This window comes from Uloborus diversus, chromosome 6, assembly GCF_026930045.1.
Source record: "Uloborus diversus isolate 005 chromosome 6, Udiv.v.3.1, whole genome shotgun sequence".
In the NCBI taxonomy this organism is placed as follows: domain Eukaryota; kingdom Metazoa; phylum Arthropoda; class Arachnida; order Araneae; family Uloboridae; genus Uloborus; species Uloborus diversus.
This window is the reverse complement of record NC_072736.1, coordinates 97,821,962-97,849,026: the sequence shown is the minus strand read 5'-3', so window position 1 is coordinate 97,849,026 and position 27,065 is coordinate 97,821,962. Positions and strand designations below refer to the sequence as shown.

Genomic DNA, 27,065 nt, shown 5'->3' with positions numbered 1-27,065 from the left:
CCCGCGACTTCCGGATTAGAAGGCGAATCTTCTACCACAGAGACACATTTAGATTTTTATTTTTATTAATTTTATTTATACAGAAGCTACACAGATTCACACACATAGAGGACTGTATACTAAGCGCCTTGACTCAGGACACACACAGCAAAGGTTTGCTCTGTGTGTCTGAAGTATGAGAAGAAAATGACACCCTGGACACTGGTGGGAATCGAACCCACGACCTCCGGATTAGAAGACCAAGCTTCTACTACTGAGCCACGGATGCCCCTTGTAGAATTTGATCGCAATGATTGTATTTTTTAACGTAATAATTCTTCTTCTTCTCGGAGCTTACAGCTCAGGTTCTATTTTACAAGGACTACAATAATATCAGCAGATGTTTCGTCTCTCGTACATATGTTATAAAACATAAAAATATTTACCGCACAAAGGAGGGAAAGTACATCTGTAATGAGGATGGGAATCGAACCCAACGCCTCAAGTACGTCAAGCAGTCGCTCTGACCACTTAGCCACCGAGACCCCTTTAATTATTTCTCGAACTATTGGTAGTAAGCACATTAACAGCTAAAGAAGCGGCCAACTAAATATTTATGTAGAAAATACAATGAGTGGCAACAGAACCCACGTCATGGAGACATAAACGTCATGCTTTTATAACGTTTGTACGAAAATGTATGATTTTTTGAAATGTGATAATTTTTAAAACATGTGTAAATTAAAAAAGTTAAATGACAATGTTTTAACTCTTTAACATTAAATATAATTTTAACATTAAAACTTTTCGCGGATTCATTATTTACATTAAGTTTATCTAACGTGTTCTTTTGAAGTGTTCAATATTTCTTTACCGTTGTGTAGAAGTCAAGTTTTAACTTACTGAATTTTTAACGACTGAACTGTATTCATCAACACCTGAAGTAAGACTTTATACTTATCACTTATTCCAAATATACGATCAAAATCATTCAAAATAATCTTAGATTATGCTTACTATAGCTGAATTTGAAATGCAAGTTTTATTCTCGAATGTTTGGACAAAAGGAAATGAATGTACATTTGGATGCCTGGCTCATATAATTTAGTTTTTATTGTAACAAATCAAAGAATATTGCATAATTAGTGATCATATCGAATCCCGGCAACGGAAGTGACACTACTCAAAAGAAAAAAAAATATTGGAGGGAAAAGAAAAAATTTTACTTAATTATAGTTTCAAGCGATTTTGTCACAAATATTGAAATACGCGCAGAAACGTTATGATGTGATGTTTACTGGGAGATTTTTGTTGTTAAAATTCATAATGTAGTCTTCAAGTTCGAAAATTTTTGTACTATAATGAAATTGTAATGATGTGTAACTAATGATTATATGGTTTTTACGCCGTCACTCACCGGTTGTGTAAGCTAACTTTGTACGAGTTTTGTGGCAAGAGCATTAAATTTAGATTTTAAATCAATAATTAGTAAAGCTTCTAAAATTTTAAGTTGCCACTTTCGTCGCCGGGATGTGATAGAATGATTTGCATTTGTTTACTCAAGCTTTTTTTTAGTAGTAGGTGCAATATTTTAAGTTGAGCTACTAATGTATTAATGTGAAAACTGAACAATCTATGATTAAGAATTCATTCATGATCACATTGTAGCTCATCATCGATGGTTGTAATATTTTAGCACAAAAAAAAAAAAAAAAAAAAAAAAATTGCCTTCCATTATTGTTACCACAGAACACATATTTTAGGCATACACATAACATGGCTTCCGCTTTACTGATCTTGCGTTGTTTTCGAAATTGACATAATCCTTAAAAAGGAATAGTAGATGAAGGCTTGAGATTCCGAAGTGCAAATTAATCCAAATTTTGCTATTGCTACTTCCTGTGAAATATTTCATAAAAGCCTTGTTTTTTTAAATTAATTGAAAATGCTACATTGTTCCTTCAAATTACGTGAAAAAAAAAAGAAAAAAATCTTCAGTTCAAATGTTTCTAACTTACATGGAAATTTATAAGGTCATTTCTACAACACTTTCAGTCTGAATAAATGTAAAGATTAAGGTTTTCGTAGAGAAATTGACAAATTTAGTAATTACTTAGCAGTCCAATGAGCTATTTTTTCTTAACTTATTGCCAAACAGGGTGTTTATTGCTCTTATGGAACGCCATCTTATTAATTAGAATTAATTCAGGGTCGAGCTGCCAAATAGGCAGAGTAGGCAAAAAGGCGGCAAAAGAGTACAAACGGACCGCTTCATTTTGTAATAAGTAGGATCAGAACGAAAATGCGCGAGCAGTAAAAAATTTACTTCTTGCACGTCGTCCCTGATCCTACCTATTACACAATGAAGTGTTCTGTCTCCACTTCCAGTTCATCCACCATGTCTCCGTCGTCAAAATTAAAAGAAAGGGTAGATTGGTGTTGAGTTGAGTTGGATTTCTTTCGTAGCAGTTTCTTACGTGCTCCAACTCAAATCCGCTCCAACATCATGTCCCTTTTGAACTGAACTTTCCAAAAAGATGTAAACATTGTCAAGGTCATAACTCAACTAACCAGAGCCACTGTATAGTTATACAGTAAACTTCCGATTATCCGCGAGTCAATTAACAGTCAAGGACATGCATTTTCGCAATAAAAATCGAATACCAATGGCTGTCTTTTTTTTTTTTTTTTTTCGAAAATGGTAAATTTAAACTTGGTTGTTTTTGTTTTATTTATTCATCTATTTTTTGTGCTTTGTTCATCCTATATACATTTGCTCTTTATTGATATTAAGTTCTGTTGTGCAAGAATTCAGAATATTTTTACTCAACTGAAATTTTTTTCACAGTTTGCAGAAAGTATTATGCATCACTACAGCGAAGTTTATGATTAAGGACAATATTTACCTTATTTATCCCTCATTTTACCCTTTTTGCGGTTTATCGGCGGCACTTGTGCAACCCAATTTCGAGGATAATCGGAAGTTTACTGTATATCTGTTGCACTATCTTCCAAATATGAGTACCTTCGCAGGACATTTGTCAATTACTGTAGCTTATTACTATAGTTGGGGCAAGCCTAACGCTGCAGCATCGCAATGCTGTGATTAAGCTCTGCGTAGCCTTCATAGTGCTGCTAGGTTAGATTTGCCTCAAATATAGATTAGGATTGCTGAGAATCGTGTGGGTGTATGAAATGGAACTTACTTCTGACACATTTTAATTTTCGCAATCAAAGATTGCACCTAAGTTTTAAAACATTTTTTTTAAAGAGTTTTAAAACGGTCTATTTTTAACTAAGCACTTTTATTATACTTGGCCTGATTGTCACGGAGTTATCTGAGGCCTGGTTTTGCTTATATCTCAGCAACTAGACCTTTTAGAGACTTCAGGATTTCACTAAGTGATTTGTTTAATCTTAAGGTACAACTTAACGCTAAAAAATTAAAATTCTAAAACAAAATTATTATTTCAGTTAGGATGGAAAACAGAAAAATTTCATTTAATTTCTCCATTAAATGTTTAAATATAAAAACCATTGTTACAAATTTTGTTGCCTTACGACAGTAATGTTGATAGTAATCATAATGAAAATTTTAAATCAAGGCTTCTCTGGACACAAAAATTTGTTTGAAAACGAAAAACTTTAAAATAACAGAATTTTAAAAAAAATACTAAGCACTTTTCATAATGCACTCAAAAGGACAAAATAACTTTTCTGGGTCAGAAAGGACAATTTATGTATTCCTGTAGTTTTCAATTATTCCAAGAAAAAAGACTTCTCAAACGGAGAAAAGTGCTTTCAAGTCATTTCAAACTAAACTTTCCTATCAAGAAAAATATGCATGTTTCAACATTCAAATTTATGATCGAAAGCTAGATATTGATAAAACATTCTCTACATGACTTGAGACGCACTTTTCTTCGTTTGAGATTTTTTTTTTGCAATAATTGAAAACTACAGGAATACTTAAATAGTCCTTTCCGACCCAGAAAAGTTATTTTGTCATTTTGAGTGCATTATGAAAAGTGCTTAGTATTTTTTAAAAATTTCTGTTATTTTTTCTTTCTGAGTTTCAAAGCTTTATTAATCTCTGATTTTAAAAGTTGTAATTCTGCATACTTTTCCGATGTTTCATTCATAATAGATGTTATACAAAAAGGAAAATCATAAATCATGACGCTTAAAAAGTTATACCATAATGCTTGCAGCAAGAGTCAAAAAATAAATTAACTCCACGTCAAAATATTATGGAATTGATGATTTACTAACGGCTATGACGCAGAAACTCAAACAAAATCATCTATATACTAAATTATTACTTAAAACAAATTGTTAAAGAGCATCCACAAAAATATTAGAGCTACATAAAAACCCAAACGAATGTTCTCTAGTTTTAATAGTTTAATTAACAAGAGCAACTTCTTATTAATATACAGATGATTAACTTAGGAAAAAATTTTTGCTTTGTAAAATTTATTCTCAAAACTGCGTAATTATAGTTGGGACAAATCAAACCTGACAGCGTAGTGTAGACTACGCATATCCTAATCACAGCATTTGGTTACGTTTGCACCAATTATATTTGCCATAGTATCTTGAAAGCAAAATGTTTCGAATTCGTACAAAATCTGCCGAGTACAATGTGGTGATGTCTATTAGACGTTCAAAATCTTTGTTTCAATAGATGTACAAATCATACAATCATGTTACCTTACGTAATTGATTGAAAGTTATAGCATTTTGAACTTCCTTGGTTTAAAAATGTCTAGCACTTCTTAAAATAGAGGGATAGGAGGAGCAAGATTGTAATTTTTTTCTGAAAAATTTAAATTTTCGCAATCAAGGATTGCATCCAGGTTTTGAAACGTTGTTTTTATTATTTTTGAAACGTCTTTTTTTTTTCTTTTCATTTCGAATTTCTGAACTTCATTAATCCCTGATTCTTAAAGTTGTAGCTCTGCATAGTGTTCTGATGTTTTATTCATACTAGATATCATACAAAAATAAATCTCACAAATCGTAATGTTTCAAACGTTATACCGTAATACATGGAGCAATCGTCAAAAAATAAATTATCTATGCAGCATAAATTGGTGCAATTTTTCTATTGAAAAAAGATTCCGATAAAAATTGTTTTGTTTAAAGTTATTTTTGTTTATTTTTGAAGCAGACAAAATAGAATTGACCTCTTTGAGAAGTATAATACTAATATTTGAAATTAAAATGTTAAGAATTTGATAAAATATAGACATTTAAAGCAATCAATTTTTCACTGCGCATGAGCGAATGATCGCTACTTATTATTTTCATAATCTAAAAGCCAACTAGATTCCTCAACTCATAATAAAATTCCAGTTCAATATCTTAAAAATTCAGAAAGTTATCCGCGATATAATGAACCGAATTTCAATAATTCTTGGAGGGTTACGAATCTTGAGGGGTCATTTGCAAGTTTGAAGCAATCGTTCAGTGGATTCACGATAAAAACAGATTTTATTTGCCAGTGATCTCTCACGATTTTTCATCTTTCCAGGAACTATTCAAATTTGGCTCATCAGATCGCTGATAACTTTCTGAGTTTTTAAGGTATTCAACTGGAATTTCATCATGGGCTGAGGAATCTAGGTGGGTTTTAGATTATGAAAGTTATAAATTGCTATCTTTCTCTCATGAGCAGTGAACAATTGCATTAAATGTCCATAGTTTATAAAATTTTCAACATTTTAACTTCAACTTTTAGTATTATACTTTTGCTTGCCATCAAGTTTTCTGAAAGTTTGATAAGCTTTGATGAAAAACTTAACGTGTTATGAGCGAAAAGCCTTTAAATAAAATTCGTAGTTTTGAGAGAAATGCTTATATCTTCGTGCGTATCAGAGACACTTTCAAGTTAATTATAGTAAGTTAACTAATTTCTGAAATTTACAGATTTTTCTCAGCTACTTACGATAAATGATAATCAAAAAAACATTTTTGTTTTCCTCAATTTGTTATTGACACCCGAAACACTAAGGTGATATAAATTTTATTCGAAAATGACAGCTGGAGCATACTTTTTATGTGACAAAAGTTACAAAGTAATTGGTCTCTTATTTCTGGAGGAAATCCTTAAAATGTAAATTTTTGAAAGTGTCCCAATACTTTTGGTCATATAACGTAGTTTCGCGACTTTCGCGAGCAAGTCCCAATCGCGAAAATGTAAACTTTACAAAATACTCCAAATTTATACATGAAATCATTTTTTTTTCTATTTATTCAAAATTCGCGAAATTTTAAGCCCTCAAAATCAGATATTTGCATTTTTGCAAAAATTACGGCTCATGAAAATATGCGCTTCAGAGGTAAATTTGAATTAGAAAATTACTCTTTCAAAAAAAAAAAAAAAATAAGATTAAATAAAAAGTTGGCTAGTTCGTACTCTATTAAACTAAAGTTGCAATAATAAATAAATAAATACATATACAATTTTTGGAGGAAAATAGATTTAGAGCCGAAGTCAACTCAGGTATAATCTGGCCAAAGCAAGTGGATTTACGTGCATATCATTTCATATTTCTGTAACTCAAAGTCAGACTGACGTAAATCCAAAAATTGGGATTTTCCGTTTATTAGTGAGTAGAAGCCTATTTAGTATGTAGAATCATGTTATGCATCTAACCATATGAACGAAGTTCTTAAAAAAATATATTTTTCAATTTTTTTTACCAGGGTTAAAAGATTGCGCGTCCCATCCTTTGCATATACCAGAAAAAACCTTTTTCTTCTCTCCTGTAAAATGACCATAATGTAACTTACGTCTGACTGGCTTTGAGGTACAGATTTTTGTATCAATTCCTCCTTTTTGTTTCGAACAATTCTTAGTAAAAACAACTTTATAAGCTCCTATTGTAAAAGGAAGGCAGTTCCCTCAAAACCCGAATTCGCTACGATATACAATTCGAAGTGCAAGCTTTGATATGCATACCGATGCATGACCGCAGACATTTACTTAAAAAGGCACTAGAAGCCCTATTTGAACTAGGAAGCTGAAACGGAAACTTAAAGCTGAACTTAAGAAAGCTGAAACGGGTACCATGAGGGGGTACTCGTTATACACAGCTTGACAATTGCTAAGGAACAATTACGTTTTTTGGAATAGTTAAGAATAGAAAATGATTAAAGAAACAGAACGAAATATATAGTTCGTAGGGAAGATGTGCCTTTATTATAAGTACAAAATAATACAGATATTACTGCATCAACGAAGTAAAAAAAATAAAAAAATAATCCTACTTAAATGATTTTCATACAACCACAAAAAAAATGATCTAGGTCAAAATGGAGACGAGTACCTTAATATGATGTATGATTACCAGGTACACTGATGCACAATTGACATCTTGTTTTCCATACTCCCCACTAATTATTGAGGAATGCTCGGGGGATGTTTTCCCCCTCTTCTCTCAATGCGGATTTGAGTGCTTGTACTGTTCTGGGAGGGACGGTTCTTCGCGCAACACGTCTGCCAAGAGCCTCCCAGGCAAGTTCAATTGGATTTAAGTCGGGAAAGTAAGCAGGTCACTGTATACGGAGAATGTTTTTACTTTGCAGTGTGTCTGACACTTCAATGCTCCAGTGTGGCCGTGTATCGTCGTCCGTAAAAAGAAAGTTTGGACCTACAGCCCCCTTAAAAAGACGAACATGGTCCAGCATAACATCTCTGCAATACATTTGCGACGGATCGCTTTCTTATTCAAAAATGTGAAGCGGTGTTCTACCATTGTGCATGATGCCAGCCCACACCATGACGCCTGGGCCGTACCGATCACGTTCGCAGACAAATTTTTGTGCATAACGTGTTCCACGCTCTATCCACAATAGTTGGTGACCAGAATCACTTGTCACACTGAAACGAGATTCGTCAGAGAACATCACTCTAGACCAATTTTGATGATCCCACCAACAAGTTCCTTACACCAGCATAATCTCTCTCGACGATGGCGTGGTTGAACTTGGATGCAACGCACGGGCTTCCGTGCATACAAACCGACATTATTTACTCGCCGTGAGATGGTTCTTGCAGAAACATGCGTACCGGTAGCGGTTGTTTGATTTGCAGCTATCTGTCCAAGAGTGAAATTTCTGTTCCTTTTTGCCACGAGGACTACATAGCGATCCTCTGAAGGTGTGGTGCTCCTACCACGACCCCCGGCATGCTTTTGCAAAACATTTCCAGCTTCAGCGGCCGTCTTTAATCGGGAGATGGCACTTTTTGATACACCCATTGCAGCAGCCACAGTGGTGACACTTTGACCTGTTTCTAGTCGTTTAACCGCTCGTCCACGGTCGTATATACTCAAATGATGTCTTGCTGACATTTTACTCTTAAGTATTTCAAGAACCAAACAGAATTTCAGAGAAAAACCTTTTTTAACATCCAGCACTATTTTTGTTAAAAACCAAACAGCCTGAATTTTCGTACGAATCTTGAGCGTGTATGCACTCTCTTTTACACAGATAACGAGTATTGATCTCCCACGCCATCTGAACTTGACATTTTTCCATTGGCCAGGTGGTTGAGGTACAAATTTGCATAAATCACTTGTTCCTTAGCAATTGTCAAGCAGTGTATATACCTGCTGTTGCCGTTAATTGAAAGCTTAATGGTAAATATTTAACCATTCTAAACTATATTATTTTATGCTTAAATGCTTCAAAGATACTAAGCTAGGATTTAAAACTTCAAATTGTTTTGAGCAATCGATTTTTAACATTTTAACCAAGTGCCAACAAGTGCGTTACTGAGAAAAGAGTCGAAGAGTAGACGAAAGATTAAAGAGTTTTTTCAGTTCTTAGTATTTTATTGCAACCATGTTCATGATAAACAGTAGAAATATCTTTGTAAGTATTGGTGGCTTACGTTTACTGTCAAGTTTTTCTAATTTTAAAAACCGTTGAAGTATAGAAAGTTTTTATGTAAATGGGTCATTCTTCAGAAAGTTCAACTTTTCTGTCACACGTCTCACACTTTGAAGGAACAATTTATTTAACAATGCTTTTTAATTTCATCAAACATACATCTTTCGAAACCTGCCAACAATTTTTTAATAATAAATTTTATTTTAGTATATTTTTGGTTCACAACATGCTAATTCTCACCTCCGTGCCATGTCACACACCTGGTGTGACTATTTTTGTTGCTTAACAACTTGTTTAATTAAAATTTTATACTTATTTATTCATTTTTCCTTTCACAAGTGTCTCAAATATTAATTGTTTAAGTATATTCAATTTTTTAATATTGTGTTTTAGTTCGTTTTAGTAGAATAAGGAGTCATGTCACACAATAAATTCTCACCTCCGTTACTTAAACATAAAATGCCATTCCTCATTAACACGTGGCAGTAATGATATCAAATTTTATTTTTCGTGATACAAGGGAGCCACATTTTTTATTTTCATCCATATAGTACAGTAAAATTAGGCCAAAAAATGGCCAAACCAAAACAACCAAAAAAAAAAAGTTGAAACCTGTTGCAAATTACTTCTTACCCTTCCAGCAAGAAGGGGTAAAAAGTCCCAGCACTTTGCGCGTCAGGTTTTGGGGGAAAGGGGGGGGGGCGAAATAGTCCTCTTTTTAAATAAAAATAATTTCTATTACTTAAAAAAAATACTCAAAAGTCGCAGAAATCGCACTCTATAATTGTAAAATAATAAACTCTCATAGAAAAAAATGCTAATTAACCGGGGTGCACAGGCAGGGGGCGGGGGGGGGGGGGGATCCATGGTGCAGATTGCGTCAGTGAAATTTTTAAGGCAGTTTTTTCATTTTTTCAAGGGGTATTTCTCTCTTTTTGAGGGCTTTTACTCTGGATGGGTACTCCGTCACACTTCAGGGGTGCACCATCGCTTGGGGGGGGGGGGGACCATGAGTTTGCATTCTAAAATCAACGATTGCAGTGAAGTTCAGGAAAAAATTTCACTGATTTAAAACTTTTCCGAAGTACAAAATGCCACACAAAGATATAGTGATGTCAGAAGGATAATTCTAAAAGATCTAAGCGAACTCAGTAACCAATTTAGTTGTGACGGGAGTTATTGAATTGTTTAGAGCGCTGGGATGATATCTAAAGCAAAATCCCTGTGCAGCATAAAAAATAGACCAAATTGACTGCAGTTTATCTCCTTCTTCTTAATTAATTTACTTCAACTTTTCTTTAATCTTTTGCCATTACCGTAAGGGGGGATAAACCGAAATTGACAACAGTGAGACGAGCAATGCTGCAATTCTGCACCCTCCAAGTCGGTGGGGGTTCTCGTTTGCAAACACCTAGCCGCCTCTCTTTTATGCAGCCGGTTATGTGAATTATGCTAAATATGCGAACATATACTTGCAACACTATCTGAAACTTTCGAGTACATTATGCAATTTTTAAAAAAATGATAAATATGTCACATCAGCTAACCAACGATCCAACGCAGTGACAAATTTACGTGGTCCAAAACCTGTAGTGATTCAACGATGGTAGAAGTCTTGATGAGAGCAATGAGTAATACAACAGTAGAATGCTAAATACTGCTCTTCCTTCCCTACGGGTATTGACTCAAGTTGGTAGTGGTGTTGCTCGCCGATACTGGTCGGTCGCTGATAATAAGGTGAAATGTGATAAGGGGTAGTAACATAAAAGGATATGGAAAGGAAAAAAATTTAGTGGCATTTCTTTGTAAAGGAGGTAGCAACTATGTCTCTAGCTTCTGTTACGAGAGTAGTTACTATCTGTAGAGATGTGTAAGCCCAAACCATCTTTTACACCGAATAGTATGAACAGTAAAAAAGATGGAACAACAAATTGCTAAAAACTTCCAGTAACTTCTTCACTCTTGTGCGATGATCCTCTATCAGTATTCGATGAATCTGGTTTCAGAAGTAAAGAAAACTTGTATGGTTAAGTGTTATTATCTGAAGTAAAAGATTCATTCACGCTAGGGTGTCCCAAGATATAATGGCGAAAAAAAAAAATTATGAAATCAAATACGCATACCCTCCAAATTTTTTCCATTTCACTTCAGAAACATGAGAAAAAAGTTTCATTGCAATAAAATAACGGGAACCCGTGCCGACTTGAGGTCAAAGTTGGACCTGAAATCCTGTACGGCGACTACAGTGGAAAGATTGCTAACTGTATTATTCCTTACTACACGCGACATCAGTTTATTTAAAGCAGATATTTACAACAATATTAGACTGCAAGAAACATTACTGCACATATTTTTAGTTCAATGTTTGCTTTTTGCAGTCAGGATAGAGCTTCCGCTGCTCTTGAACGCAACGTAACACAGATTGTTTTTGTTCCTCATTAACTGTTAGCAAACCATGAAAGTCCTGCATCATTTTTACCGCTCTTTCAGCTGCATCGTTTACTGCTGTAAGCATTGAGACAGTCTTTTTCACATCAAGGAATGAAATATTATTGACCATACCATAAAAGCTGGATGAATTTTTGTAGAGCAGCTTTTGAGATAATTGGGTCCACATTTTCGCAGTTTTATCAAAAAGCGCAAATCTTTGTTGGGTGCTTTCACTGCCAAAATGCATTGAAGCCATGGTTTCACGTATATTGTCACTACAAACAAGCAGACATCAAACACTGCTTCATTTTCCTTCGTATCTAATTTTAGGGAGTAAATCGCTCGAGCCATCCATCGAGCTTTGTGCATGGCTCCCGGTGGTCTTATTTTAAATTCATTTTCTGTACCTCCACCTAAAAATATGATAGACAGTTCTATCAACTCTTGATAGTCATCCCTGACCGTAATATTAGTAAGTCCAGCACGGTAAAAGTCAAGTAAATTTTCCAAGTAAGGGTACAATTCGAAACAACTCCGCAGCTCCTCCATAACACTGTATTTTAGTGGGATAGATCAGTTCATATATATGATGACGGCAAGCAAAGGAAAGCACTTCTCTATCAAAATTTTGCTCAAGAATAGCGCAAGAACCACTTAAAGGAGCTGTAGTATCACAACAGAGAGTTTTAACTTTGTCTTTGAGATTCCAAGCTAAAACTGCCTTTCAAACAGCCTTTGTTTGTTCTTTTCCTGTGAAATTATCCAGTTTAGACTCAGCAATGAATTTTTCGTCCCATCCATATAAAATAACTATAGATAAGCGATCTTCTTTTGATTTTTAAGCACTCAAAGCAAGCAACAGTTTCATATCCCAAGGTAAATTCACTACATATGGTACCTCGTTCTGAAAACCAATTTTTATTCTTTCCTCGTGCTTGTTCCGCTTTTCGGTTCAAATTCTTTGAATTGAAGATTTACCTATGGGAAATTCATCAATGTTACACCCAAGTGCATCAATAGTAGCTTCAAGAATAAACACATGATCTCGCATACTTGGACACCTGTCCAATGCAGCAATTGACTTTGGAGTAATAAAATCATTACATATTTACTTGTTCCAGGTTCTGATAACACTTGTTCCAGGTTCTGGAATACTTGTTCCAGATTCTAATATACTTGTTCCAGGTTCTAATATACTTGTTCCAGGTTCTGATAAACTTGCTCCAGTTACTGGTTTATTTGTTTCAGGGAAATTTTCTGAATTAATATTTTCACTAGAGCTCGAAGAGGAATCTTTTTGTACGGTTCATACAATTCCGAGGATGTTGAAATGGAATCGTATTTAATGCGCCTGTTTTCTTCTTTGACAGCTCAAAGTCGAGCCCTTTCTTCTTTCTCGGAAAGTTTTTTATCCACTCCACCTAAAGTGATCACGTCAGCCGGGCTCTCTTTGGAGTTGCAAGAAAATCCCATCTTCCTCTATTTTGATTAACCGAAGTGCATCAGCATGTGCAATATTGAATAAATTGTTTAAATTACACTCAAATTCTTGTTGGCGCTGCTTGAATACTTTTTGCAGTTTCTTTGCATTTTTTTGTAAGTCTCTCCAAATTTGATTCAGGTTTTTAAGTTTATTCACACAATTTGGCAACGATTTGGTGGGAATGCGTGCCTTTTCCCAAAAGATGATGCATTCCCGAATAGCAAGATTTGCACTTTCACTGATGGTTAAATTTACTTCTCGAATGTTATAAAACAAAACAGACCGAACTTGTCCGTTTGAGGGAAGTTTCAAGCCCGTAGTTTGATGTTTTACGACTCTCCCCCTATTAAAAATATCTTTTTTCAAACTTTGCAATTCCACTGCCATGTTTCGTTCCCCATGGAAGGACTATACTGCGCTCGCTGACCGGAATGGATTCGTACTGACATGTTTGAAGGTTTGCAAATTGCCACGGATAAGCCCCCCCCCCTCCCCCAACGTATGTTTTTCTGTTTTCATTTGTTTTCTGTGCACTATTTACAGCTGCTTTGAACTTCGCAAAGAATCGCGTCGCCAGCGTTCGCTTGCTTATGAATACACGTGCTATTTACACGTTTAGACCTTTAGGCGCAAGTTGGCACGGGTTACCGTCCTTCAAATTGCATGAAACTTTTTTTACAACGGTTTTGATATGAAAGGAAAAAAATAAGAGGGTATGCGTTTAAAAAAAAAAAACTTTCATTTTTTTGGGACACCCTAATTCACGCCACCATCACAAAATAAACAGTTAGTGTCATATATGTTATAGATTGAAGATACTTTCTCGATAATGTTTTTTCTTTTTTTCGGTAATGATCTGCAAGCCTTAAGGAAATATGCCAGCAATACAGTGTATATTTTACTTGTAAATATGGGAAAGCAAGTGTCATTTTTGATGGGTACAAAGAAGGAGAAAGCACCACAGAAATATCTGCGTCGTATTACAACAGCCAAGTCTTCCGCTCCAGAAGACTTTCTTCGCCTCATGTCTTGTTCTTGTTCTAAGGGGTTCATTGGAAAAATGAATGTTTGATAAGTCTGAAAGTGGACTGAAGTGCTCAGCTATATGCGCAAACTGTGTTAGACATAGCTGCAACAATAACGATTTTGCCGAGGATCTAGATTCCAAAAAAGATCTTGATAACTTAGACTTTTTGTTACAAGCTTAGGAGAAATCATTTGAAAACTCCAGTTCTGATGGAGATTTTATCTCAATCTGATGACGTATTTGAGCATGCATGTTATAACGCAAACTAAACATTTTGCTTTTAAGTACTGCAAAAGAGCAATGTAGTAAAAGGAAAAAAAAAACAGTTCAGCATAAGTTTTCTGACCATTTAATCAAGTGTGCCATCAGAGGGGGGGGGGGGTAATCTTTCAGTATATTATTTCGTTTTGGGAGGTGAGCTACTGTTCTTGTAGGGTGGATAGTCCTGATTTAATGCATTTTTAATTTACATGCAATAATACTTTTACTTGAAATGGAAAGAAGGGGGGGGGCAGGGATTGGCGTATTATTTTTTTTCGGGGGAGGGGGTGCTATAGCTTTGGAAGGAGGGGCACCATCGCACTTGGAGGATGGACACACTTGATTCCTAACTTTAACTTTGCATAAAATATTTCCTATTGAAATGTTTGGAGGGGGGGGGGGGAACGGGGATACTCCTTCGTTATACGGGGATAGGGGGTTCTAGGTGGGTTGTGTCATCCCTTTTGGTTGTAAACGCTTTTATTTTCATGCTTTTAAATTTAGTATGACATAATATTCCTTCTTGAAATTTACTCGAAAAATTCCAAAAAATGCTCAAAACAGCAATTTTTAGATGCCATCCATTCCGAAACCCGACGCACAATGGGGTAGGACTTTTTACCTGTTCTTATTGGGAGGGTAATAAACAATTTGCACCAGGTTTAGCTTTTTTTTTTTTTTTGGATGTTTGGGTCCGACCCCTATTTTTACTGTACTAATAAAGAAGTTGTGAGATTTTTGTCGGAAAACAAGATAGATTTTGTTTTAAAAACTAAGTGTGGGTTATTGTGACTTCTCACCTCCATAAACTTGATTTTCAGGAATGTAAATTAATGTAAAAAAAGAAGTGAACATGTTTTCATTTGCTTAACATGGGTAAATTCAACAACGAAGAAAAATAGTTCCCAGAAAAATGTGTCCATTCAGTCTATGGTAGAATTCATGTCAATTGAACAAGGAGCATAACATGATGGTCTCGGATTTTTTTTTTTTTTTTGTATTTAAAAAATGTTAAAATTCATAAAAAATTAAGAAATACATTTTTTTTTCTTTTGCCCCCCCCCCCCCCAAAAAAAAAAAAAATATTCCTGGGCCCAGATACAGGCCGCCAAAGATGGCGGTCCTGTCTGATTTCTCACTTGGGATTTTCGTCAAGATCTTTAAAATACTTTATCTCAGGAAAGGTAGAACATATTTTGTTGCGTTTTGTTTTATTTAAAATGATATTTTTTCTTGTTTAAAAATATATGCAACATTTTGAAATATGTGCTTTAGTTTTTTTTTGCAGTGTCTTTAAAAAAAAAGTTAAAAATAATTTTTTTCATTTTTCTCAAAAATGTCAATTTTAAAAATTTTCATTTTTTTTTTTTTAGTTTTTAGCACTATTTAGCACTACGTTTCTTGAAAAGAAGAGCTTCCACTTTTTCGTTTAACAGATTTTAGAGGCATTTGAAAAAAGAGGGTTTTTAATGAACTTTTACGTAAAGGCAGATCTGAAAGTTCAACTTTTTTTCCGCAGCAATTGGCAAGAAAACACTTTTAATTCAGTCATATAGCTTTCATTTTTAGTCGCCATTTTATTCGGGATATTCGGCGCTGCGCTGAAAGGTTGCGTGGGGAAATGCAGCGAATCGGCTGGAGACAGCGTTCTTGTTTTCATAAAAAATAAAACTCCTGGATCAAGTGGAGACGCAAAATGAAAATTTCGCTATGTAACTCAATTAAAAGTGTTCTCTGGCCACTTGTTACGAATTTTTTTTTTTTTTTTTTTTAATTTTCAGGTTTGCCATTACGTAAAGAGTCTCTTAAAACCCTCATTTTTTCAAATGCCTCTAAAATCTGTTAAACGAAAAAGTGGAAGCTCTTCTTTTCAGGCAACGTAGGTCTCAGTGGTACTAATAAACGGTAAAAATTAAAATTTTTTAAAATTGACATTTTTGAGAAGAATCAAAAATTATTTTAAACTTTTTTTCTCGAAAGACTGTGGAAAAACAAATCTAAGCACATTGTTCAAAATGTTGCCAATGTTTTTAAACAAGAAAAAATATCCTTTTAAGTAAAACAAATCGCAACAAAATATGATCTACTGTTCCTGAGATAATGTACTTAAAAAATTTTGACGAAAATCCCAAGTGAGAAATCATGACAGGGCCGCCATATTTGGCGGCCTGTACCTCGGCACAGGAATTTTTTTGGGCAAAAAAAACGCATTTATTAATTTTTTTTATGAATTTTAACATATGTGTTAAATTCAAAAATATCCGAGACCATCATGTTATGCCCCTTGTTGAATTGGTATGGATTCTACTATACATTAATGGAAAATTCCTCACCTCCATGAATCTCACCTCCGTGACAGACCTTATACAGACCTTATCAATGTCATTATTTCTGAGGTGAAAATAAATGATGCAGGGGAAATACATCAATCTTAGGCATTCTACCAAGATTATAAATTGCCAGTATATTCTCAAATTTACTAAATACTATTTTTTAACACACATTTGAACTAAAAAGTTAACTTTTAATTAAGCAGTACTTTAATTAAGAGAGCTTAATATTAGATTCTCTCTTATCATTAAAATGTCTCATTGTTTACACAATTACAAAAATACTACTTTGATATTAAATTGGTCTCTTTTCATACATTAAAAATATTTCCCCCCTTTTTTTTTATTTCCGAGAACAAGGCAGTTTTAATTTTTTTTTTTTTATTTATGAGTAAACCAATTGGAACTTAGTAGGTAACACTTTCATGTAAGAATGAAAACAAAAGGAAACAAAAGGTTTCCAAACAGAAAAATATTTGCGTTTAAAAGTTACATTTTCTGGAGAATGACCCAAATACATATTAGTTCTGCAAATTAAGTTTCCCCCCCAAATATTTCAGATGGAGGAGTTTTGGGATTTTCCGTACTGGAAGAATCCTATCTGCGATGTAGATCTTGACAATGAATTTCTTGAAGAAATGCAGGTAAGTGTTGTTTCAAAATTTTTAATGGTTTCAATATTTTTTCGAAAAATCGGACTTTTTTTTCTGCTCCACTCGTTACTGGTATGCTGATTTTATTAGTAACGTAATTATTTGACTGAACATTTTCCATATCATGGCTTGTAATTTTTATGTGTATATACGAAAAATTTTTCCTTTGCTAAAACTGCATGTTCAAGAATGTTTGTTTGTATTGTTAAAAATACAATAATTAAAATATTCTTCCTATGCGCAATGTTCAAACGATTTATTTATTTTTGAACACAATTTTATGTTTGAATTAGAGTGTATTGGAAATTTAATTTATTTATTTATATAATGGAAATTTGAACAGTACCGTAAGTGACAGAGATGTACACTATGGTTATGACATCAAAGTTTTTCGACTTTTTAATACCTCTTGTAGCTGTGCAATTGATGAATTTTTATGTACTTACTAGTGGTACCAGCACGGCTTTGCCCGTAGTTGAAAATTAAAAGGTCATTCGGTTCGCTTGTATGTTTACAAATAATGTATGAGGAATTTCTCGCCAAATTACTATGTTCATTTGCTCGAAAATTTTACGGTTCCACGTTATGATAACTTCGTAATTTAACTCTTCCACGTTGTGATAATTTACTCGGTGAAGTTTTTTTAAAATTAGAATAGAAGAACAAAATCGAATTTTCGAAAAATCGCTTTGAGGTGCACACTCCCATGCTACAAACTAACTTTGTGCCAATTTTCATGAAAACCGGCCGAACGACCTTGGCGCTATGCGATACACAGAAATCCAGACAGACTTTCAGCTTTATTATTAGTAAAAATCGGTAAAAAACTATTGTTGCAGTTGAGTCCGAAAAAACTTCCGCACACCAACTCGTTTCAATTTTAGTGTGCGAAATGTAGGGTGCTGTAGCTTTTAGTAACTAAAAAAATTGAATATATAAAAGAATAGTGGTGTCCGTGTTAAAATGGCTGATCAACTGTGATGATAGGTTTGGAAAAACGTTACTTAAAACTATCTGTGTGAATTAATGGAAACTCAGAGAGGGTATCTCCCATCCCCTGTCTTCCGAGGCGCTTGACGGCGTGGTGGAGTCTCGGTGGAGCGGTTATTGGTCTTTGAAGTTTCAGGACTCCACCATGGAAAGAGAAGATAAGGTTGAGATGCAAAAAAAAATAAAAAACAGATTTTGAACAATAGAAACAAACCTCAACTTGAGAGGAACATTGTGAATTTGAATTAACAAACCTTATACTTTTACACTTTGATATTAGTCCCATAACGTGATTATTTAATATTTTCTTCGGACGATATCCATATCATTTCTAAAAACTGTTGTATGATCTCAATAACAAGGTGTTTAAGTGAAATTAAACAAAAGCTTTTATATGCTTGGTAAAGAAGCTGTTTTCTTTTTTTTTTTTTTCGTTTTCGCATAAAAATATATTGAATCAAATTTCACATTTATATCAGAAAAGAAGTACACAAAAAATGCGATAATTTCACAGGCATAAAACGTGGAGTTAGCTATGCAACGCTTATGCGACTTTTTGATAGTCATTAGTTATTCTCTTAAATAGCGTAAAAGATTTCAATTTCTTTAAAGATGCACATGAAAACTTTCCGGATCTTTTTCGATACACAGAGACTTCCCCATTTAAATATGCTGTTATGAACCCTATTTCAATTGAATATTTCTCAAAACAGGAAAGTTGCAAAAAATTAGACCCCCCTCTATCGGATTCAGCACCCATGTTTTAAATTTTTTTCTCCAAAAAAAGTTCGTATCGTCCTCGTATCTTACAAGAGAAAATTTAAACACAATGTACAATAGGTGATTATTTGAACCCTATTAACTCATACTTACGCAATTATTTTTTAAATTTGTTTAACTCTTTGTTAATAAGAATTTTTCTCCACATAATAGCAATTTTCAAGTTTTAAATTGTTAGAAATGTAAACAGTTTTGAACCATTTTATAGTACCTGTGAATTTTTATTTTTATCAATTTTTTAACACCCATTTGCAGCAGTTTTGACAGCTACAGTAATTCAGGATATGAGACATTTCGAGAGTACTGCTTGAAAATGAAACACTCTTGCGCAATATTTATTATAGTGCAGAAGTATCTTTGATATTATTGACTTTTTTTTTCAATTTTTTATAGACTTACTGATTTTTTAAAATAAAATAATATTCAACAGCTTTTATTGACAGATTATAACCAAACTGAATAAGTAAATTATGAAATAATTTACTACCGCAATGATAGCAACATTACCGCATTGATAGCAACCGCATTGATAGCAACATTAATAAAATTCAATGAAAATCGGCAAGATTATCGGCGCGATTCATAAGCATAAGTGCTTTGCCAGTGGTACAATATTAAAAAGTCCTTTGGTTAGCATGTAACTTCTGTTCTGCGTTCAGCAATATTGTTTTTCCATATCTCTGCAAAATTTGGCAGAATTGAAAATCCGTCACTTACAACTACCTGCTGCTAAGCTGATATTTTATTTTCTAAAACTAAAAAGTAAGAAAAAAATTAATAAAAAGATATTTTTTTGTAAGTAAAGCGAAAAAAAAATGTTTCAAAAACATTTTTTGCAAAAGAAGGTTCTACCGAGATTTAAACTCGGATCTCTGAATTCAAAGTTTAGAGATGTAACCATTACACCATGGAACCTCAATCCTACCCCAGGTTTTGAACCCGGAACGTCTGAATGAAAGTCATGAAGTCTTAACCACTAGACGACATGAGATCACGCACAAGTTTACATCTAAAAGAAAGATCACGAACAGAAAAGATGCAAAGTAAACAATCTAAAGTGATTCTTAAAGCAATTGGCGCTGATGCAAATGGGTAAAAAAAAAAAAAATGCTCTCCTACATAGACAAGTCGTCCGGTGGGGCAAGCCCCTCCATTTTCAAAACTGAAAACTAAATATTAATCGAAAAATGACTCGTGAAATATTTCAAACGACATTATTACAAAAGTAAAAACTAAAATTTTTGCTATTTCAGGTAAACTGGTGTCTCTCGTGTTTTTATTTCATTAGAATTGAAAAGGATTATCATAATTCTTAGGTGGTCTTGTTTTTTGAGACCATGTCACAATTTATTTAAAGAAAAAAAAGGCAAAACCTAGACCATCACTGTCATCCCGCTTTTTGGATGCCAGTGGCATATGTTCTACTGTAAGATTCAATTTGTTTACGTTCCTTGCCTGCTTGGCGCACTTTCCAATTTTCTATTTTCAATGGAAAAATATTTTCCAAAAAGAAAAAGCTTTCTAGTATGATTCAAAATCATGGTTTTTCAGATTTTTTTTTGTGCAAGTGCACAAGGTTACATGTTTTCTGTTTTTCAGTCATGTAGCACTTTTGAAGTAAACCGTGGAGAACTAAATCTTATCCCGTACCTATGTAATAGGGTGGTCCGAAATTTTTTTTTCTTACTTTCACTGATGGGTAGTTCAGAAAAAGTACCATTGGTGGAGCAAAGTGCGAATAAAAATTTGATAAATTTTGCGCAATTTTTTTATCTGCAGCAGTAATTGCTTTGAAGTTTCGAACTAATGCAACTTTTTGATGCTTTTAGAAAAAATAATTTAAAAAAAAGTTATTTTCGATGATGAGTAGTGCGGAATAGGTGCTATTGATGATATTTAGTTCTCATAAAAAAGTTGAGGTGAGTGGGATAATTCCTTCTTTTGCCGCAAAGATGCGTAGCAGTTTTGACAATTTTCTGATTTTTGAAAGGTTTTTAATAAATTTTCTTAATGCGTTAAGATTCAGTTTTCTCCGCATTTATCTGAAATAATTATATAGTTTCTCACATAAATGTTTCTATTAGAAGAAAAAAATTGGTGAGAAAGTCTCACACTAGGTTGAAGACTAGAGTGAGACTTAAAACAAATCGAGTTTTTTTTTTTTTTTTTTTTTAAATCTTTTTTACGGTAATAAGTTGCAACGTTTAAAGTGCCCTTTTTTTCACCGTTGAATTTTATTACACGATTCTTATTCAACATATGACAGAAAACTCTCTGTTACTTCGTGTCATTTATACTTTCATTGATGGAACTCATCAAGCTTTTAACAATTGATCGAACCAACAAGAAAATCACGATGAAATTCTTATTGAAATTAATCAGCCTCTAAATCAAGACGAAGCTTTTGGTTTGGCAAATGTTTGTATTAATTTACTCAGAGCTAGTCATATGTCATATAAATTCTTGGAATATTATACAGTGCTGATTTTAATCTTCTAATGTTTTGCAATTAATTCCTTTTTGATCGTCCATTAAACTTCTAAAATCTAGATTCTTTAGTTACACCATTTAAAAACGCGATATTGAAGGGGAATATTTTTTAAACAATGAAATTTCGAACAGAATTGAAAATTAACGATCATGTCTGCTTAGCGACTTTAATGGGTGTTTTGAAAAGAATTTTCTTTATTAATTTTCTCAATCGTTGGCTAGGAAATTATTTTTAAAAAAATCAAGGTCCCCCCCGAGATTTGAACTCTGAAAAAAGGTTTGCCTGAAGCCATAGTTTCACTCTCAATCAGTTTTTCCCCCGAAAATATTGTAATGTAACAAATTATAAGGTTTCTGTATCATTTACTATTTTTCTATAAAATAAATTTAAAAATAAATTTGAGTTAAAAAAATGAAGATTCCACCGAGATTTGAACTCGGATCGCTGGATTCAAAGTCCAGATTGCTAACCATTACACCATGGAACCTAAATCCCATGTCCAGATTCGAACCGGAACATCCTAACGAAAGTCAAGATGTCTAACCACTAGACGACATGAGATCACGTTCTTGTAAACATCGAGAGGCAGCATTACCGGTTTGATAGAAGCACGCGAAATAAAATCAACAGACAAGCATTATTTATAAGCAGATGCGAAAACAAACACAACATACTACAAGAACACAAACTATTCATCTGATAACAATGAGTTTATTTTTGTTTTCGTCCTTTTCATTATTAGGAGAAAAGCAGTTTTTCTAATGAAAAAGAAGTGATTAAGTTATATTAACGAAAATCTTTATATTTTTGAATAAGCAAAGTCTTTTCAATTGCGTTCCGAAAAAAAAAAAAAAAAAATGTGACGATCAGCAACAGAGCAACAGGCTCTGGACCCAGCTAGGCTGGGCCTATTCAGTTTATAAGTCCCCAATGAAGATCGATTGGTCTTTTTAAAGCTATCCACCCCTTTGCTCGTTACCACCTCTTCTGGTAAGCTGTTCCAAGTGCCAACGACACTACTAAAGAAGTAATTTTTCCTAATTACCAGGTTAAGCCTGAGATTTGAATAGCTTAAAACAATGACCCCTCGTCCTGCTTTCTGTGCAAAAAGTTAGCCCGTTAATATCTTTTATTTTGATAAATTTAACAACTTGAATGATGTCCCCTCTGGCTCTCCGTTGCTTAACGTTCTTGTAAATGGCTATGCTTAAAAAATATTAGAAACCACAAACTGATGATTCTGAAAGCGTATAAAAAGAACAAGAGACAATGCAGCAAATAAGGGGACGGGGGAAATATTAAAACAAAAGTGATTTTTAAAAAATGATAATAAAAAATACTTGGGAATGAACATTTTCGAAAAACCTTGCATTTGTCAGCCATCAAGCATCAAAATAATTTCTAGAAATTAATTTTCTTCTTTTCAAAAGAACAAAAGATGCTTTTATTAGAGTCAAAATTCGCTGTAATTGAATCTTTCAAACTTCTATAAAAGCTTTTTATGGTAGATTACAGATGATATCACAAAAGTTTTCAAAGAGCCCATAATATGACTTTTAAACGGTTTAAAAATTAAAAATAAATTTTAAAGCAGAAAAATCTTCCAAATGCTCGATTTCCCTTGCTAAACTTTAGATACAAAAGAAAAAAAACTCTGCTAATCCTCGGTTAATGGTTTTGAAAAAAATTATGAGGTGAGAGACAGAAACTGATCAGAAATTTATTTCCTCTCTCATAACAGAAATAAACCAAATTTGACCTTCTATGTTATTTAATGGAACAGTCAATGTTATTTTCAAACTTACTGACACATTTATCAGAAATCTGGGGACTTTAATTATTATTTAGTCGGTCACCATGAGCCACAAAAGTGAGTAGTTATGCTTACTTATAATGTTAATTGAAACAAACATCTCTATACTGTTTTCAAATCTAACCTAGCAGCGTTGTAATACTGTAATTAGCACTGTATTACACGTGAACACTAAGTGATGAGGTAACATAGAAGAAAATTTCAAGAAAAAAAATTTCCAGTTACACATAAAATCGCGAATTAAAAGATACAAGTAAGACTTGTTTGTTAAAAAATTAGACAATACGAAAACAAATATAGGGCATACAAGAATTCAGAACTACATTTTTAATTACTGGCTTATTTTTTTTCATTGTATTTACAAGAAAACATTTTCTTTAAAAAAGTCTAATTAAAGAAAAAAAAAAGCAACGAGCTGATGTGTGCATCACATGACTTCCTTTTACTCCAATTTATTGATAATAGTGCCTCGAAGTAAGCAAAGAAACCTCAAATTTGCTGCGAACCGAAGCAAATAAAACGTTTTATACAGATAAATTTTCCTTCAACGCAGAAGAAAATACGTATAAACTTTATTAATACATTCACTAGGGAGAGACTAAGTTTGAAAAAAATCTAAATCAATGATTATGTGCTTATAGAGAGTAAATGAAAGAAAGAGAAAAACACACACACAGTACATAAGTAACCAACATTTGAAAACCATTAAAAGCATTAAAAAAATTGATTGGAAAAGTTTTTCAAATATACATTGAATTTATCAATTACTAAGCAATCTGTTTCTAGAAAATGATTCTTCCCAGCTCTTAAAAATCCAAACTATTTTTAGATTAGCCATTAGTTCTTTGTTATAGAACATTTCAAACTTCTGTCAAAGCTTTCTTCTGATAAAATAAACGGAGTTTTCTCTTAAAATTTTCTTCTTTAGACGAAAATTTTCGATGAGAAACCCTAGTGTGACGCTTTGTACTGGTTTAAAAAAAGTACAAAAACAGAAAAGAGTACTGATAGCTACTATTTCTTTGCCAAAATTTGAATTGGAAAAAAAAGAAAGACTCTCTCCTACTAGTTTTTTTAGAGAAAGTTAGAGGGAGGTAAACCGAGAAATATCTTTTTTTTTAAAATAAAAATAGAACTTCACTATCATGTTTTTGAGCTAAAATATGATTTAAAGTAGTCAACGTTATTTCAAGCTTACTAATATTATTTTACTGGAAGTTTAAGCAGTTACATTTGTTTCAAATTTCGCTATGATCAGCTTCGTAGGAGAGAACATGTTTTGAGATTTTTTGGCTTACCAATAATGATCATTTTTACCGATATAAAACTGCGAATATTTATGTAACTGCACTGCAGTAGAAAGTTAAGAAATCCAAAATAATTGGCATCATGGGTAGTTCGGATTTTCAAATTGTACGGATTTTCGAAAATAACCAAGAAAATACTGTTCTAAAAATATAATAAATTCTATCAATCAAGTGGTTATGCAATATTTGTATGTACTTAAAATGCAATATAGTCATAACGCTACAATATGGAATTATATTTTAAAATATATTGAACACAAGTTTACTCTTATTGATTACTGAACATACAGAAAAATTTGTCAAAACTTCATGAGAATGCGTTTGGATTTTGGATGTTCTACTGTATTTAAAACTATGTTTCAATTATGTAGGTTAAACGGAAATTTAAAAAACTAGTAAATAGCTGGAAAATTGATTTTAAAAGCAATTTAAGCGAAAAAATCTAGGTTCCACCGAGATTTGAACTCGGATCGCTGGATTCAAAGTCCAGAGTGCTAACCATTACACCATGGAACCTCCATCTCATGTCGGGATTTGAACCCAGGTTTCCTGCATGGGAACAAGAGTGTCTAACCACTAGACTACATGAGAACACTCTTAGATAGAACTTGGTAAGACTAAATGCAGTTTTCGTTACAGAATGCAGCACAAGTAGAAAGAAAGTAAACATGAATTCAGCTGCTTACGCAAGATATGGAAATTGAACGCGTTTTAAGCAAGTACTTCGCAAGAACTCCAGGTTACTACACGAACTGTTTGTATGTTGTTATTCATAAATGTTGAACTTTTTTTTGGCTTTCATGCCAACAGCTCTCTAGGTCCCCGATACTTTTGACTCATATCATGAAAAATACTCAGTGCATTACACCAGTCCAGGTCATTAGATTTAAAAACTTGTAGAGTTTAGCATATAAAATACACAAAGGGGAACATTTTAGGTTCAAAGAATAAAAATAAGCAGTCATGTATAGTTAAAAATCTAAAAGTCACAATTACGGCAGATCTGGGAAGGTTAGGGAGCTGGCAATTATCCTATTATTGGCAGTGCTATGGAGTCGAGGAATCAGAGTCGGGTTGATTTTGGGGTGAAGGAATCGGATTCAGGAGTCGAAGGTATAAAGAGTCGGAGTATGAGCCGGTCATTTTCCCTCAAAGTTCACAACTCTGCCAGTGCTTGCGTTGTCGGACTGATTTTAGAGTAAAGGAGTCGGAGTCTCTAAAATTTCCGGAGGCAGAGCCATAGTCGATTATTTTTTCTCCGACTCCACTGCTCTGGTTATCAGTCCACTCTTTTTTTGTCCTCAGCAGCACGAGCAAAATACACTGGTGTGCAAAAATTAAGGACGAGACGGTTTTTTCAATATAACTTTGTACAAAAGCTTTCCAAATCAACACATTTAATACCGTAAGATCCCCAATACGTAAAGACATGTGTAATGTAAGCAACACTTACTAAAAGAGAAATCAGAGGGATAAAAAGAAGCTTTATTGAAAAAGTAGCATGGAGCGCAATGCGTCTGCCCGTGCTGAGAATGAGGGTGTCACTGAGTTGTTGAGGCATTGCTGCCCATTCGTCTTGCAGCGCCAGTCGAAGCTCTCGAATCGTTACTGGTGGTAAGGTACGAGCTACCAAGCGTCTGCCTAGAAAATCCCATACATGCTCGATGGGATTGAGATCCGGAGATCGTGCCGGCCAATCCATACGTTCAATATCCTCTCTCTCTAAGAGCTGTTCGGCAGCTACTGTGCGATGACATGGTGCATTGTCGTCCATGAAAAGGAACTCATGTCGTCCACGAAAAGGACCCATAGCGCCTCTAAAAAGACGCACATATGGAAGAAGAATCTCGTTACAAGAACGGGTCCCGTTGACTGAACCTGCGTCGAAGATGTGAAGGTCTGTACGACTACCAAGCATGATGCCTCCCCAAACGAGAACACCGCGACCTCCATATCTGTCCCTTTCAATGATGCTCGAGGGATGATTGCGGCTTCCCCGCTCTCTCCAGATTATGCGATGAGAATCGCTACTCAGACTGAATCTGCTCTCATCTGTAAAGAGTACTCGTCCCCATTCATTGTCTCTCCAATTCCGGTGTTCCCGGCACCACAGAGAACGCCTTCTCCGATGGGCAGGCGTTAGAGGTACACACCGTATAGGGCGTCGTGCAAACAGACCACCACCGTGCAGTCTTCTGGCCACGGTAAAACGTGATATCGGTCGTCAGTCGCCTGTGTCATGTGTCTAGCGATTTCTCCCGCTGTCTGCCGCCTGTTTCTTCTGGCTTGTAAGACAATATACCGGTCATCTGCGGGTGTGATTCCTCGTGGAAGACCACTACTGAACCCCCGGATAGCTGTTCCTGTAGTTTGAAATTGTCTCCAAAGTCGTGAAACGATGCTGTGAGCAGTTCCGAACTCTGCAACTACACTTGTCACACTGCGGTCTTCCTCCAACTTCCCAATGATTCGACCTCGGGTAAAAGCATCCAGATGTCGTCTAACAGATTGATCATTCGCCATTTCTCGCTGAGGCAGCAACTCGGTGTGATTTTAACTCCTATACGGCGTGCAATCTCTTTGCCAGAAATACTGATCTTACACCGACAACATGCTTTAT

The 27,065-nt window shown here is 34.2% G+C and overlaps 2 non-coding genes across 2 annotated transcripts; both read right to left on the bottom strand.

Annotated features, from left to right (window-relative positions):
* Positions 1 to 21,740: 21,740 nt before the first annotated feature.
* Trnaq-uug (transfer RNA glutamine (anticodon UUG)) lies at positions 21,741 to 21,812 on the bottom strand. The gene has a single exon. It is a non-coding gene; the product is annotated as a tRNA-Gln (tRNA).
* A 3,077-nt stretch (positions 21,813 to 24,889) lies between these two features.
* On the bottom strand, positions 24,890 to 24,961 carry Trnaq-uug (transfer RNA glutamine (anticodon UUG)). Its single transcript has one exon. It is a non-coding gene; the product is annotated as a tRNA-Gln (tRNA).
* Positions 24,962 to 27,065: the final 2,104 nt, after the last annotated feature.